General features: G+C 37.6%; 1 long non-coding RNA gene across 1 annotated transcript; it reads right to left on the bottom strand.

The window, feature by feature from the left end:
- Window positions 1-1,755: 1,755 nt before the first annotated feature.
- LOC135268369 (uncharacterized) lies at window positions 1,756-13,534 on the bottom strand. The gene is made up of 3 exons (XR_010336721.1): window positions 11,192-13,534; window positions 10,943-11,158; window positions 1,756-1,893 (listed from the first exon to the last, which is right to left on the bottom strand). It is a non-coding gene; the product is annotated as an uncharacterized LOC135268369 (long non-coding RNA).
- Window positions 13,535-13,564: the final 30 nt, after the last annotated feature.

The raw sequence follows: 13,564 nt of genomic DNA, 5'->3' as shown, positions 1-13,564 counted from the left end.
TAGTCAAGCTTTTATTCGTACTGGGTAAATTTGGTTTAAATTTATCTCTACATTTAAAAAAATTCACTTTGAGTCACGGGTAAAACATTCTCCCCCTCAAGATGAATGAACAAATAAATGAATTAGTAAATAAGAGAGATTTTCTCTCAGTCCTCTTGTTGACTGATGAATTTCTCTCTTTTACTAAATGTGTTTAGAGAGTTCCTCTTTCTCAGGGTTCTTTGCCAAAAATGCAACTTTGTCCCCTTGTACTTTCAATTCCTGTCTCTACTAAGTGTCTGTCCTGAAGTTCCTTTCCCTTTCATTTTGGTTTACATAATATCCAAATAGATCCATTAACTAAGACTTTCATTTGGGGAAGAGATTGTTATGTAAAATGAACTTATATTAGATATAGAAATGCCTCTAAGGCTGTTTCTCTTGGATAATATCCTTTCCCTGAGCCTTGGAAAACTTCCAGTCTTTTAACACCACTCCAATGTATAGTGACCACAATATCTTTATATTCTGTAAAACTTTTTTTGTTATTTTGTTTTGTTTTCGTTTTTGTTTTTTTAAGACAGAGTCTTGCTTTTTCTCCCAGGCTGGAGCACAGTAGCACAATCATAGTTCACTGCAGCTTCAGCCTCTCAGGATCAAGTGATCCTTCCACCTTAGCTTCCTGAGTAGCTGAGACTACAGATAAGCACCACCACACTTGTCTAATTTTTTTTTTTTTTTTTTTTGTAGAGACAGGATCTTACTATGTTGCTCAGGCTGGTCTCGAACACATGGACTCAAGCAGTCCTCCTGCCTCAGCCTCCCAAAGTGTTGGAATTACAGGCGTGATCCACCACACCAGCCTAAATGTTCTATTTAATTGTTTATTCAGGTTCTGAAACATTCAGTGTACCTATGAATCCTGGGTTGTTTCTTATCTGATTTAAGACACACAATGATTAGTTTTATGACCAGCCAGTGATGACACTTTAATATGTTTTGAGCAATACATTGTAGCATTGCTAACAGCCTGGCTTTCTTCACTCTTTATATACTTTTTTAGGGGTGAGAGGTAAGAGTAAGGTGATGATTTCATAGTGAAAAGAGAACATGCATAGGAGTATAGAAATATATGTGTCTATGTGCAGAGAGGCCAGGCTGATGAAGCCCAGATTTCACTTGTCAGAAATGACTGCTTAGATGTAGACTATTGAATAGATAAGACTGTTCCAGCATTTCCTTCACACTATTGGCATTTATTTCACTACTCCATCCCACTCAATAATTCTTAGAAAAAAATGGTGAACTTGTAATAGATAGAATATATCTATGCTGAATATACTTCCTCAACTTTTTTTGAGATGATATTTCTAAGCATAGTCAGATACATAAAAATTGTCAAGCTTATTACTTAGTTGTTTAACAAGGGCTGTCTTCACTAAAAATGATAATGGGACACCAAGTTAAGCATCCATTGTAACCCCATCTTGGCCAGTTATCTTCAACAAAAGTTTGTCACAGAGTGGAGTATCATTTATTTGTTAAGGCAGAAGAAAATTTTAATCATCTAATTACCATAGTAATAATTCCTTGACTTGAAATCTTGAGGACACAGGGAAGTAATTTTGCTTTTTTCTGCTGTTGAGTGTAGCATATAATTATTGAGATCCTCTTATATGCTAATAGCTAGCACAAATGTAAAGATAAGTAGGACAGAGTCCCAGTGTCTTAGTTCTACAGTTGCTAAAAAAAAATACCTGAGGCTGGGTAATTTATAATGAAAAGAGGTTTATTTGGCTGACAGTTCTGCAGGTGGTATAAGAAGCATCGTGCCAGCATCTGCTTCCAGTGAGGGCTTCAGGCTGTTTCCATTCATGGTGGAAGGTGTAGGGGAGCAAGCATGTGCAGAGATCACTTGATGGGAGAGGAAGAAAGGACAGGGGATGCTCTTTTAAACTACCAGTTCACTCATTATCTCAAAGATGGCACCAAGCCATCTTTGCCCCCATGACCCAAACACTTCCCATTAGGCCATTAGGAAATTTGAATTAGAATCAAATTTCAACATGAGCTTTGGGGGACAGGCATCCAAATTATAGCACCCAGTGTTTAAGGACATCACCCATATAACAGGAAATGAAAGCTGTATGAAAATAGCTATATTATAAAAGAAAATACACCAAATATACTAGGAAGGGTATAAGAATGGGTTTTAAGAGGGAGGGGAGGACACATTCAAGAAAGTAGTCATGTAGGAGGGGGTATGTGAGAGCAGTCATGTAGGACGGAGTATGTGAGAAGTAACACAGACATGTTCTCATGAAATTTGGCTTTCTCTCTTAGACCATAAGCTCCACAAGCATAGGAATTATGTCTCCTTTATCACCTCTCTTCAGCCCTCTACACAAGTGCCTGGCACAGTACCTGGCACAATGAATGTGATCATCAATGAATGAAGGAGGGAAAATAAATTAGCATCAAGTGTCTAATCTGTGTCAGGCCCTTTCCTGGTTGATCCATATAAAAACCACTAAAGGATTCCTTCAGTTCCTCCACTGACCCCTTTCTCTCTCTCCTCCTCCTCCTCCTTCCTTTCAAACAAAGGAAGAAATCACAGCTCAAGGAGTGAATTGACCTAAGATAGGCTGGAGCATCAGCTATGAAATTAGCCCTGAATTCTCACAGGCTCTGTCTCTTAATGGTTATGTGACTTTAGGAAAGTTAATTAACCAGACTCAGCTTCCTGCTATTTAAATAGGGTGATAATACTAAGGTCATATCAGATGAAGTGTATGAAGTGTTTAGGTTCATGCCTGAGACTTAAAATGGTCAGATGGTGTTAGCTGTTATTAATGTTGTCATCATTGCTAATATTGTGAAATTAGAAATAGTATTACCTCCTTCACTAATATATCTTAAGGAGTACATTGAGATTGTGTACTGTAAGAAAGCTTTGTCACCTTACAGTGGTCTCAGTAAGGCCCAAGATTATTCTATGAAGATATATTTGACAAGGAGGGAAGATTAGGAGATCAAAGAGGTTACCTTTGTGGTGTTTACAAAACCAGTTAAACTGGATTGACAATCTAAGGATGGTGTTCAAGAGTTAGGAAAGATATGGTGTAAGATAGAGAAAAAGGGTAAGAAAGGAAGAAGTGAAAAAAGGATGAAGATTATAGCCTAGGAAATGAAAAGGGAAAAATGTAGCCCACATATAACATTATAAGTCTAAATTAGAGATATAACTATTGAGGAAGAAAAAGAGGGCATAGGCCATTTCAAAGAAGCAATTCTGTACAGAAGAAGGTAGGCAGAGTGTAAAGGGGACCATTTAGAATGCCATAGTTTCCCTGGTTATGAAGTGGAAGTATTGGTATAGACCTCAGGGGTCAGGAGGTTGAAATGCACTCTAATTTACTTGATATTTAAGTAAATGTGAGACAAGGCAGATGATGGCTGGGAGGGTATGTGGAGGGGGGAAGGAGGTTTAGATTTTTTTATGAGCCACATATATAATGTGATGTAATTGTGAGAGTGGTGAGACCTGGCCTGGAAACCTAAAGAACAAAGTGTGAATTATCAGGAATAAGCAGAGAGAAATTTCTTGGTTTATGAGACTTTTGCTTTGACAGGCATTTAATTTTGGGCACCAAGATAATGTCAGAACAGGTGGCTTAAAAGCTATAGTATCAGATGGGATATTGCCCTTAGTGTATCTGTGCAGTTAAGGAAGTTAGACCAGGATCTGAAATAAAATTTCCACTTATTATTTTGGAAATAATGTGTGGCTAGGGACAGGAATAAGTCCTTATTTACCAATAATAATATTGAATGTAAATGGACTAAACTTTCTAATCAAATGACATAGATAGTGGCTAAATGGATACAAAACAAGACCCAATGAACTATTGCCTACAAGAAACATACTTCACCTATAAAGACACACATAGACCTAAAAATAAAGGGGTGGAAAAAGATATTCCATGCCAAAGAGAGCAAAAAAAGAGCAGTAGCTATACTTATACCAGACAAAATAGATTTCAAGACAAAAGCCACAAAAAGAGAAAAAAGATGGTCATGATGTAATGATAAAAAGGTGAATTCAGCAAGAGGACATAACAATTGTAAATATACATGCATTCAACACTGGAGCATGCAGATATGTAAAGCAAATAATATTAGAGCTAAAGAGAGATAGACCCCAATATAATAATAGCTGGAGACTTCAACACCCAACTTTCAGCACGGGAGAGATCATCCAGACAGAAAATCAACAAAGAAACATTGAACTTAATCTGGACTATAAACCAAATGAACCTAATAGATAGTTACAGAATATTTTATCCAACAGTTGAAGAATACACATTATTCTCCTGAGCACGTGGCATATTCTCAAGAAAAGACCATATGTTAAGCCACAAAATACGTCTTAAAAAATTGGAAAAATTGAAGTCATATCAAGAATCTTTTTTGATTACACTGGAGTAAAACTAGAAATCAATAACAAAAGGAACTTTAGAAACTAAACAAACACATTGAAATTAAACAATATGCTTCTAAATAACCAGTGGGTCAATTGGCACTTTAAGAAGGAAATTAAAAAATGTCTTGAAACAAATGAAAATGGAAACAACACATACCAAAACCTATGAGATACAGCAAAAGCAGTACTAAAAGGAACATTTATGCCAATAAGCTCCTACCTCAAAAAAGTAGAAAAACATCAAATAATCTAACAATGCATCTTTATAAAGTAGAAAAGCAAGAGCAAACCAAACCCAAAATTAGTGAAGAAAAGAAACAATAAAGATCAGAGCAGAAATAAATGAAATTAAAATTTAAAAATCAATGAAAAATGTTTTTTTAAAAATGATAAATTAAATTGAGAGACCTTCCACCAGACTAGGAAAAAAGAGAGAAGACCCAAATAAATAAATTCAGAGATGAAAAAGGGACATTATAAACTGATAATGCAGAAATTCAAAGGATCATTAGGGGCTACCATGGGCAACCATATGCTAATAAATTGGAAAACCAAGAAGAAATGGACAAATTTCTAGACATGTACAACATACTAAGATTGAACCTGATGAAATTCAAAACCTGAACACAGCAATAACAAGTAACAAGATTGAAGCCATAATAAAGAGTCTCCCAGTCAAGAAAAGCCCAAGATCCAATGTCCTCACTGGTAAATTTCACCAAACATTTAAAGAAGAACTAATAACAATGCTTGTCAAACTATTCCAAAAAATAGAGGAGGGAATACTTCCAAACTCATTCTATGAAGCCAATACTACCCTGATACCAAAACCAGGCAAAACACCAAGAAAAGAAAACTACAAGTCAGTATCTCTGATGAGCATTCGTGTGAAAATCCTCAAAAGAATACTAGCAAACAGAATTCAATAACACATTAAAAAGAGCATTCATCATGATCATGTGATATTTATCCCATGTATGCAAAGATGGTTCAACATAAGTAAACAAAGCAATGTGATTCATCATATCAGCAGAATGAAGGACAAAAACCATACGATAATTTTAACTGATGCATAAAAGGCATTTGATAAATTTCAACATCATGATACCCCACCCCCCGGAAAAAACGGTGTAGAAGGAACATAAATCAACACCGTAAAAACCATGTATAACAGACTCAGCTAGTATCATACTGAATGAGGAAAAACTGATAGCCTTTCCTCTAATATCTGGAACAAGAAAAAGATGTCCACATTCACAACTGTTATTCAACATGGTGCTGGAAGTTCTATCTAGAGGAATCAGACAAGAGAAAGAAATAAAGGGCATCCAAATTGAAAAGAAAGAAGTCAAATTATCCTTGCTTGCAGATGATATAATCTTATATTTGGAAAAACCTAAAGATTCCACCAAAAAACTATTAGAACTGATAATCAAATTCAATAAAACTTGCAGGATACAAAATCAACATACAAAAATCAGTAGCGTTTCTATATGTCAACAGCAAACAATCTAAAAAAGAAATCAAGAAAGTAATCCCATTTATAATAACTACATATAAAAATATATTTGTGAATTAACCAAAGAAGTGGAAGTTCTCTACAATGAAAACTATAAAACACCGATGAAAGAAATTGAAGAACACACACACACACACACACACACACAAATAGAAGGATATTCCATGGATTGGAGGAATCCATGGAATCCAATCCAAGTTCATGGACTGGAAGAATCAAAATTGCTAAAATGTCCATACCACCCAAAGTAATGTACAGATGCAATGCAATTCCTATCAAAACACCAATGACATTCTTCACAGAAATGGAGAAAACAATCATAAAATTAATACGGAACCACAAAAGACCCAGAATATGGAAAGCTATCTTGAGCAAAAAGGAATGAAACTGGAGGCATCACATTATGTGACTTCAAATTATACTAAAGAGCTGTGTAACCAAAATAGCTTGGTACTAGCATAAAAACAGACATATAAACCAATGGAACAGAATAGAGAACACAGAAATTAATCCATACATCTACAGTGAACTCATTTTCAACAAAGGTGTCAAGAACATACTTTGGGGAAATAATTCTTTCTTCAATAAATGGTGCTAGGAAAACTGGATACTCACATGTAGTAGAATGAAACTAGACCCCATTTGTTGCCATACACAAAAATCAAATCAAAACGAATTAAACACTTAAATCTCTAAGACCTGAACCTATGAACCTACTAAAAGAAAACACTGGGGGAAACTCTTTAGGACCTTGGACTGGGCAAAGATTTCTTGATCAATACCCTTACGAGAACAGGCAACAAAAGCAAAAGTGGACACATGGGATTACAGCACGTTAAAGAATGTCTGTACAGCAACGGAAACAATCAACAGAGTGAAGAGTCAACCAACAGAATGGGAGAAAAGATTTGTAAACTATCTGCCTGACAAGCAATAAATAACTATAGTATATAAAGAGCTTAAATAACTCTACAGGAAAGTCTAATACTTTGATTAAAAATGGGCAAAATATCTGAAAAGACAGTTCTCAAAAGAAGACATAAAAATGGCAAACGGGTATATGAAAATGTGTTCAACATCATTGATCATCAGAGAAATGCAAATGAAGCTACAATGAGATATCATCTCACCCCAGTTAAAATGGCTTTTATCTAAAAGACAGGTAATAACAAATGCTGGTGAGAATGTGGAGAAAAGTGAACCCCGTACACTGTTGGTGGGAATGCAAATTAGTACAGCCACTATGGAGAACAGTTTTAGACATTTCTCATAAAATGAAAAATAGAACTACCATAATCGAGCAATTCTACTGCTAAGCATATACCCAAAAGAAAAAATCAAAGAGATATCTGCCCTTCCATGTTTATTACAGCACTATTCATAATAGCCAAGATTTGGAATCAACCTAAGTGTCCATCGACAGATGAATGGATAAAGAAAATGTGCTACATAGACACAATGGAGTACTATTCGGTCACAAAAAAGAATGGAATCCTGTCATCTACAAAAACATGAATAGAACTGGAAGTCATCATGTTAAGTGAAATAAGCCAGGCACAGAAAGACAAGCTTTGCATGTTCTCACTTATTTATGGGAGCTAAAAAATTTAAAACAATTGAACTCATAGAGTGTAGAATGATGGTTATAAGAGGCTGAGCAGGGGTGGGGAAAGTGGGAATGGTTAATGGGTACAAAAATATAGTTAGATAGAATAAATATGATTAAGTATTTGATAGAATAACAGGGAGAGCACAGTTAACAATAATTTATTATACATCTTAAGATAGCTAAAATAATATAATTGGATTGTTTGCAACACAAAGAATGGATAAATGCTTGAGGTGATGGATATCCCATTTACCCTGATGTGATTATTATGCATTGTATGGCTGTATAAAAATATCTCATGTACCTCATAAATCTATATGCCTAGTATGTACCCACAAAAATTAAAAATTAAAAAAATTCTATAACATAAAAAAATTCCCAGAGATTCAAATAAGAATACTGCAAATTGGCCAGGCACGGTGGCTCATGCCTGTAATCCCAGCACTTCGGGAGGCCAAGGCGGGCAGATCACGAGGTCAAGAGATGGAGACCATCCTGGCCAACACGGTGAAACCCTGTCTCTACTAAAAATACAAAAATTAGCTGGGCATGGTGGCGCGGGCCTGTAGTCCCAGCTACTTGGGAGTCTGAGGCAGAAGAATTGCTTGAACCTGCGAGGTGGAGGTTACAGTGAGCCGAGATCGTGCCACTGCACTCCAGCCTGGCGCCTGGCGATGCAGCAAGACTCTGTCTATTAAAAAAAAAAAAAAAAAAAAAAAGAATACTGCAAATTAATTACTAAATTGAAAATCTGCCCAGTTTACTGGTCTGTGCCATGTTGATTCTAAATGCAGGTTCTCCTCAATAAGGTACATTTTATTTAAATAAGTGCAAGTTAAAATAGTTAAGTATATCTTGGCCTTCTTTAGCTGGAAATCATATTCCTTGAAGGCAGAATTTGTATTTGCCGCAATGAATCTCTCACAGTGTCCAGCGTGTAAAGTCCCTTGTATATTACATTAGTTTAAAAATTTACTGCATTAGTAAAAAAAAAAAAACATATTTACTAATTATTTGAGGGCAGTGGCTGCTTAATCAATGCTTATTTAACCGAATTTTTTTGTACCTAATTTTTTGGGACTTGTGTGCATTTTTTTTCTATGACCATGGATGTAGTTGGAAAAGCAAATCAGTTGCCTACTTAAAATACTTCATTAATTGCCTCTAACTTCTAGGACAAGACCTCAAATTACTTCCCTGGCACAGAGCCCTCCATATTTAACTGTGGTCTCTGGAGCCTGGGCTTTTGACTGTACACCTCTCTATTGTCCTGGCTGCCTGACTACCCTTCCTCGTCCTTACTGGGCAATTCCAATGTACCTCTGACAGGTTCCCCAATCCTTTCTCTTTAAGGGCAAGAACTGTATTTTCTATCTCTATATTTATGATCCAGAAGCTGCTCATTTATAATGGGTGATCAGAAAACATCTGTTGAGTTGAATAAATGTGTACTCATGACTGGAAATTCTTTACATAATACCATGTGTATAATTTAACTGCCTGATATTTGAAAATGCAAAAGTATTTGTTATTTGAGATTACTTAAAATATGTGACCCTTCAAAAGGGACTAGCTTTAATATTTGGGGGAGTAATCCTTCTTGAAAGAGATTCCCTTTAAAGGCCTATGAGGCTCCTATCACTTGCTTATCAAATGCCAGCTCTATGACACCAGCATCTGAATAAAGTGCAAATAACGCCATTAAAAACTGGTGATTCATTTAGATGGGTCATCATGTTTTTAATTAAACTCTTTCTTAGTATGCAGTAAAGAATAATGCTTAGAGTGGTCATAGACCTGAGCACATTCCTCAAGTTGCTATTAGAGTAACAGGATTTTGTTGCAAGCCGAGAGGGCCACCGGTTTGAGCAGGGGGATTTTTCAGCTTCAGTGATCTCACAGTATAGGCATTGTGATTGAGATTATTATTTCCTGCAATTGTTTTCTAAAGAATGACTTTTAAAATTCAGGTTACACATTGATGTAATTTGGGCTTAAGTTTGCAGTACATTAGCCAGGCCAAAACAAAGTAACAATAAGAAAACTTTCCAGGAAACCTAGTACTTTTGAATGAAAATAAAAAAGAATTAGTTGCAAGATTTTAACTAAATGAGTGCTTTAAAAATAACACAATTTAGTTAATATTTATTTTTCTTTAGCATAATCTTGGTTATAACAGTTTTTACCAGAAAAAAAGCAGATGATTTTTAAAAATATAGGTATCTTCTGATAAATTCCTAAGAAAACTTTAGGAACAAGTCATGGCAGTTTAGCATGAACTATGATGATCTGAAATTATGTCATTCACACAGAAACTGTAATGTTCTCCTTGATGTCAGATCAACATGTTCAGTACTTGGCAGAAAAAAAAGTGAATGATTAGAGTGGTGTTAGTCCATTTGTACTCGAATACAAAGAAGGGTAAAGACAGATGGACAGAAACAAACCTAATCCAGTATAAAGGTAACGATAAAAGGAAAAGGAAAAGATAATTTGTTTTTAGACTAAGGGAGTTGAAATTTAATATGTGTGGTAAGTAGAAATTATCTTCTTGCCATATTTTCTCTCATTCAACTAATAATTATTGCCAGGGAATGCAATGTTTTGAGCTGCAGACAGTGCTAGCCATATAAAAACATATAAAACATACTGCTGTACCTTGAAGGCTTCTTACAGCTGAGAAGGTAAGATTTAAAAGATGAAAAGAGCTCAACAGAATAATTAATAACTAATATTTGCATAGCAGTCACAAGTTTAGAAGGTATTTTTACATACCATTTTATATGTTTAAAAGTAAATTTCAGCCGGGCACAGTGGCTCATGCCTGAAATCTCATCACTTTGGGAGGCCGAGGCAGGCGGATCACCTGAGGGCAGGAGTTCAAGACCAGCCTGGCCAACAAGGTGAAACCCCGTCTTTAAAAAAAAAAAAAAGTAAATTTCTAGATTTCATTCTTCTGTTAGAATTTCCTTTGGCTTTGGAAAACAGCATTAAATTTGGGATTGTGAGTATTTCTTAGCTTTACTTCAGTTTTCTCAACCATTCTTAAGGGTTCTATTCCCTGATTCTTCCAATTTCTATGATCCAACATCTTATCATTACTTCAATGGATAATGCCTCTGAATTTGCAAAGCGAATTTAATTTTTAAACCTGTAAAATGAGTTTATTATGGAGATAAAAACAGATCCTAGAATTTTTTTTTTTTTGACAGGGTCTCACTGTCACCTAGGCTGGATGGAGTGTAGTGGCAGGATCACAGTTCACTCCAGCCTCAACTTCCCTGGACTCAGGTGAACCTCTCACTTCAGCCTCTCAAGAAGTATTTGGAACCACAGGCCTGTGCCACCATACCTGGGGTAATTTTTGTACTTTTTTTGTAGTGGTGGAATCTTGCTATGTTGCCCAGGCTGGTCTCCAACTCCTGGGCTCAAGTGATCCTCTTCTCCTGGCCTCCCAAATTGCTGGGATTACAAGTGTGAAGGTCCTGGAATTCCTAGGACAGAAATGATTGTAAAGGTTTTATCACGTTGTCAGATCATGTGACCTGATTTCTGAGAAAGTATTTACCTTATCTACCCTGATTTCTGAGAAAGTATTTACCTTATCTACCTGTGGCCTCCATTTCCTTGTCATTCAACTGATAAAACCTTTAATCTGAATTTTCTATTATATACGTATTCTGAATATGTAGTTATATGTGATATATATGTTATATATATTCTGAAATTATATTTTCAAAGGTACTCTTATTATCAAATCTGATAGTCTTTTTTTCCTCTTCTGTTTTACTTAACCTCTTTCCATTCTATTCATTGGCTTTTCTTCTTTAAGTATTGAGGATTCTAGAGACCTAGAAATTTAAAGTCTCTAGAACCTTAAGATCTCTGGGATTTGAATTTACTACCTATGTGCTTCCAATAGCTTATATTTTTGTCTCCTTTCTTGAATCCTTCTTAGCCTATCACCAGTCTCATTCTTCCAAATCTTAAATGGCCTTCCTTATGGGCTGCTTGAGCCACACACATTTCTTTAAGGCTCAGAAATATTCTGTTTGCATATCCACCTACACTCCTCAGTTGTAGGATTCTTCCCAATTCAATTATTGCCTTTCCTCAAGCTTTCGTTCAACTCATACCTTCTCTTTATAGCTTGCCTTGCCCACAGTAATTTATTTTCCTTTAAATTCTAAAGCATTTGATCCTCCCTACCTCATACTGTTAATTAACTTTGTATTTATATCTCATCCCCTGTAGAATGCAAAGTCCCTGAGGATAAGTGGTGTACTTTAGTTTTTTTTTTTTTGCTTGGTAGGGGACAATGAACATAATGCTCAACACATATTTGCTACCTAAAAAAGGTACATGTTCCATAATGTCAATGTAATCTTGTTTAGGTGAGTGTATTTCAATGTAATCTTGTTTAGGTGAGTGTATTTATCTTTTTCTTTTCTCCTTTTGGCTGCTGTTTGTGAGTTTGATCATTTTTGTTATAAAATTACCACATGCAACCTTTTGAGAAGTAGTAGAAGAATTAAAAGATGGCAAAAGCAGGCCTATAGGAAATAGTGGTAATGCATATGTACAAGGTTACTTATTACTACGGGCCACTCTGCTCTGCATTGCAAGATTTGTTTCAACAGACTCAAGAAATTGAAGTTCAGCCAGGTTAATTTATCCAAGGTCTCACAAAAAGAAAATGACTGTGCTGAGTTTCAGAAACCCACGTCTGCCTGGTTCCAAAGGGCAAGTCAGTTTCAGTGCTGGATGACTGAGAATTACATAATTTCTTGAAAAAGCACTAGGCACAACAGTTGGCGTTCAACAAACGCTCACACACACATCTGCCCTGGAATTGGGTCTACTTAGGAGGGGAAAAAAAGCTTGCTGAAATAATTACACTTCTTTGTAACTCCCAGGCTCATGTTTGACTAACTACAATAATCCGATGCCCTCCTTCACATTGCTAGAAAAAATGCCTGGCAGTATTTCAAATCATGATGCCTACTTTCCTCTCGATGAAATAACAACTAAACTTATACTTTAAAAAGAAAAAAAGAAATTTAGAAAGTTGCCTTCAGCTGACAAGACACTAAAGGAATCCAGTAATTTACTTCTGTCAAACTGAATTTATTTGATGCCTAGGTTTCTCCCCCACCCGACGAAGACCAAATACTTCTGATCCATAAGGAACTTTACAAGGTAAACTGAGGGTCTTGGCAGCATCTAGGCTTCCCTTAAACGTCGAAATCAAGCGCGCTCGCCCTCCTCTTGCCGCCTTTCCCCCTTAAGGTCCTCCAGAGGCTGCTTCGCTGCGGAAAGTAACACTGCGTCGCCGCCGCGGAAAGTGGGGCAACTTTGCCTATCAGCAGAAACCTTTTGTAACCATCTGAGGCGACAAACCAGACCAAACGCCCGCTCAAGCTGTTCTGAGCCTCCCGGGAGACAGCGAGCCCAAACTTCTCTGCATCGCTTCCTCATTCGCTTGCCGCACCTGGACGCTGGCGTCGCGCGACCCCTGCCAGTGACGTCACCGCACCTGGCACCAGCCGGGGGGTCGGGGAGAGAACCGGAACGCGACGGGGCGCGGTGGGGCGGGGAGAACGAGGGTGTTCTCGCGAGATTTGCCTCCTCCCGGACCTAGCTGCCTGCACCTTCCCGGCCTCTGTGTGGGTCTCCACCGTAGGCTTAGGGGTGGCCATCTCTAACTGCTGGTGCTAAGAGAGAGGCGAGGGGCGGGCTCCAAGGCTGGGCGGGCGCTCCGGGTTGGAGCCGAGGGCCAGGGCGAATCGGCCGGTCCGTCCCCCTGCGCGAGCGGCAAGGGTGGGAAAGCCGCGGTCTGGGCGGGCAGGGTAGGGCCCTCCCGCCGCCGTGGCTTCGGCGGAGGCCAGGCGTGAGGAGCTGCGGCTGCCTCTGCGTCTGCCTCGCGGGCCGCACTGAAAGGACTGGCCGGAGAGCGCCGCAGGCGGATGGAGGC

Source organism: Aotus nancymaae, unplaced genomic scaffold, assembly GCF_030222135.1.
Source record: "Aotus nancymaae isolate 86718 unplaced genomic scaffold, 86718_ANA_hifiasm-v0.15.2.pri h1tg000040l, whole genome shotgun sequence".
Lineage (NCBI taxonomy): Eukaryota > Metazoa > Chordata > Mammalia > Primates > Aotidae > Aotus > Aotus nancymaae.
Note: the sequence above shows the minus strand (reverse complement) of the source record. Positions and strands in the feature narration are given on the sequence as shown.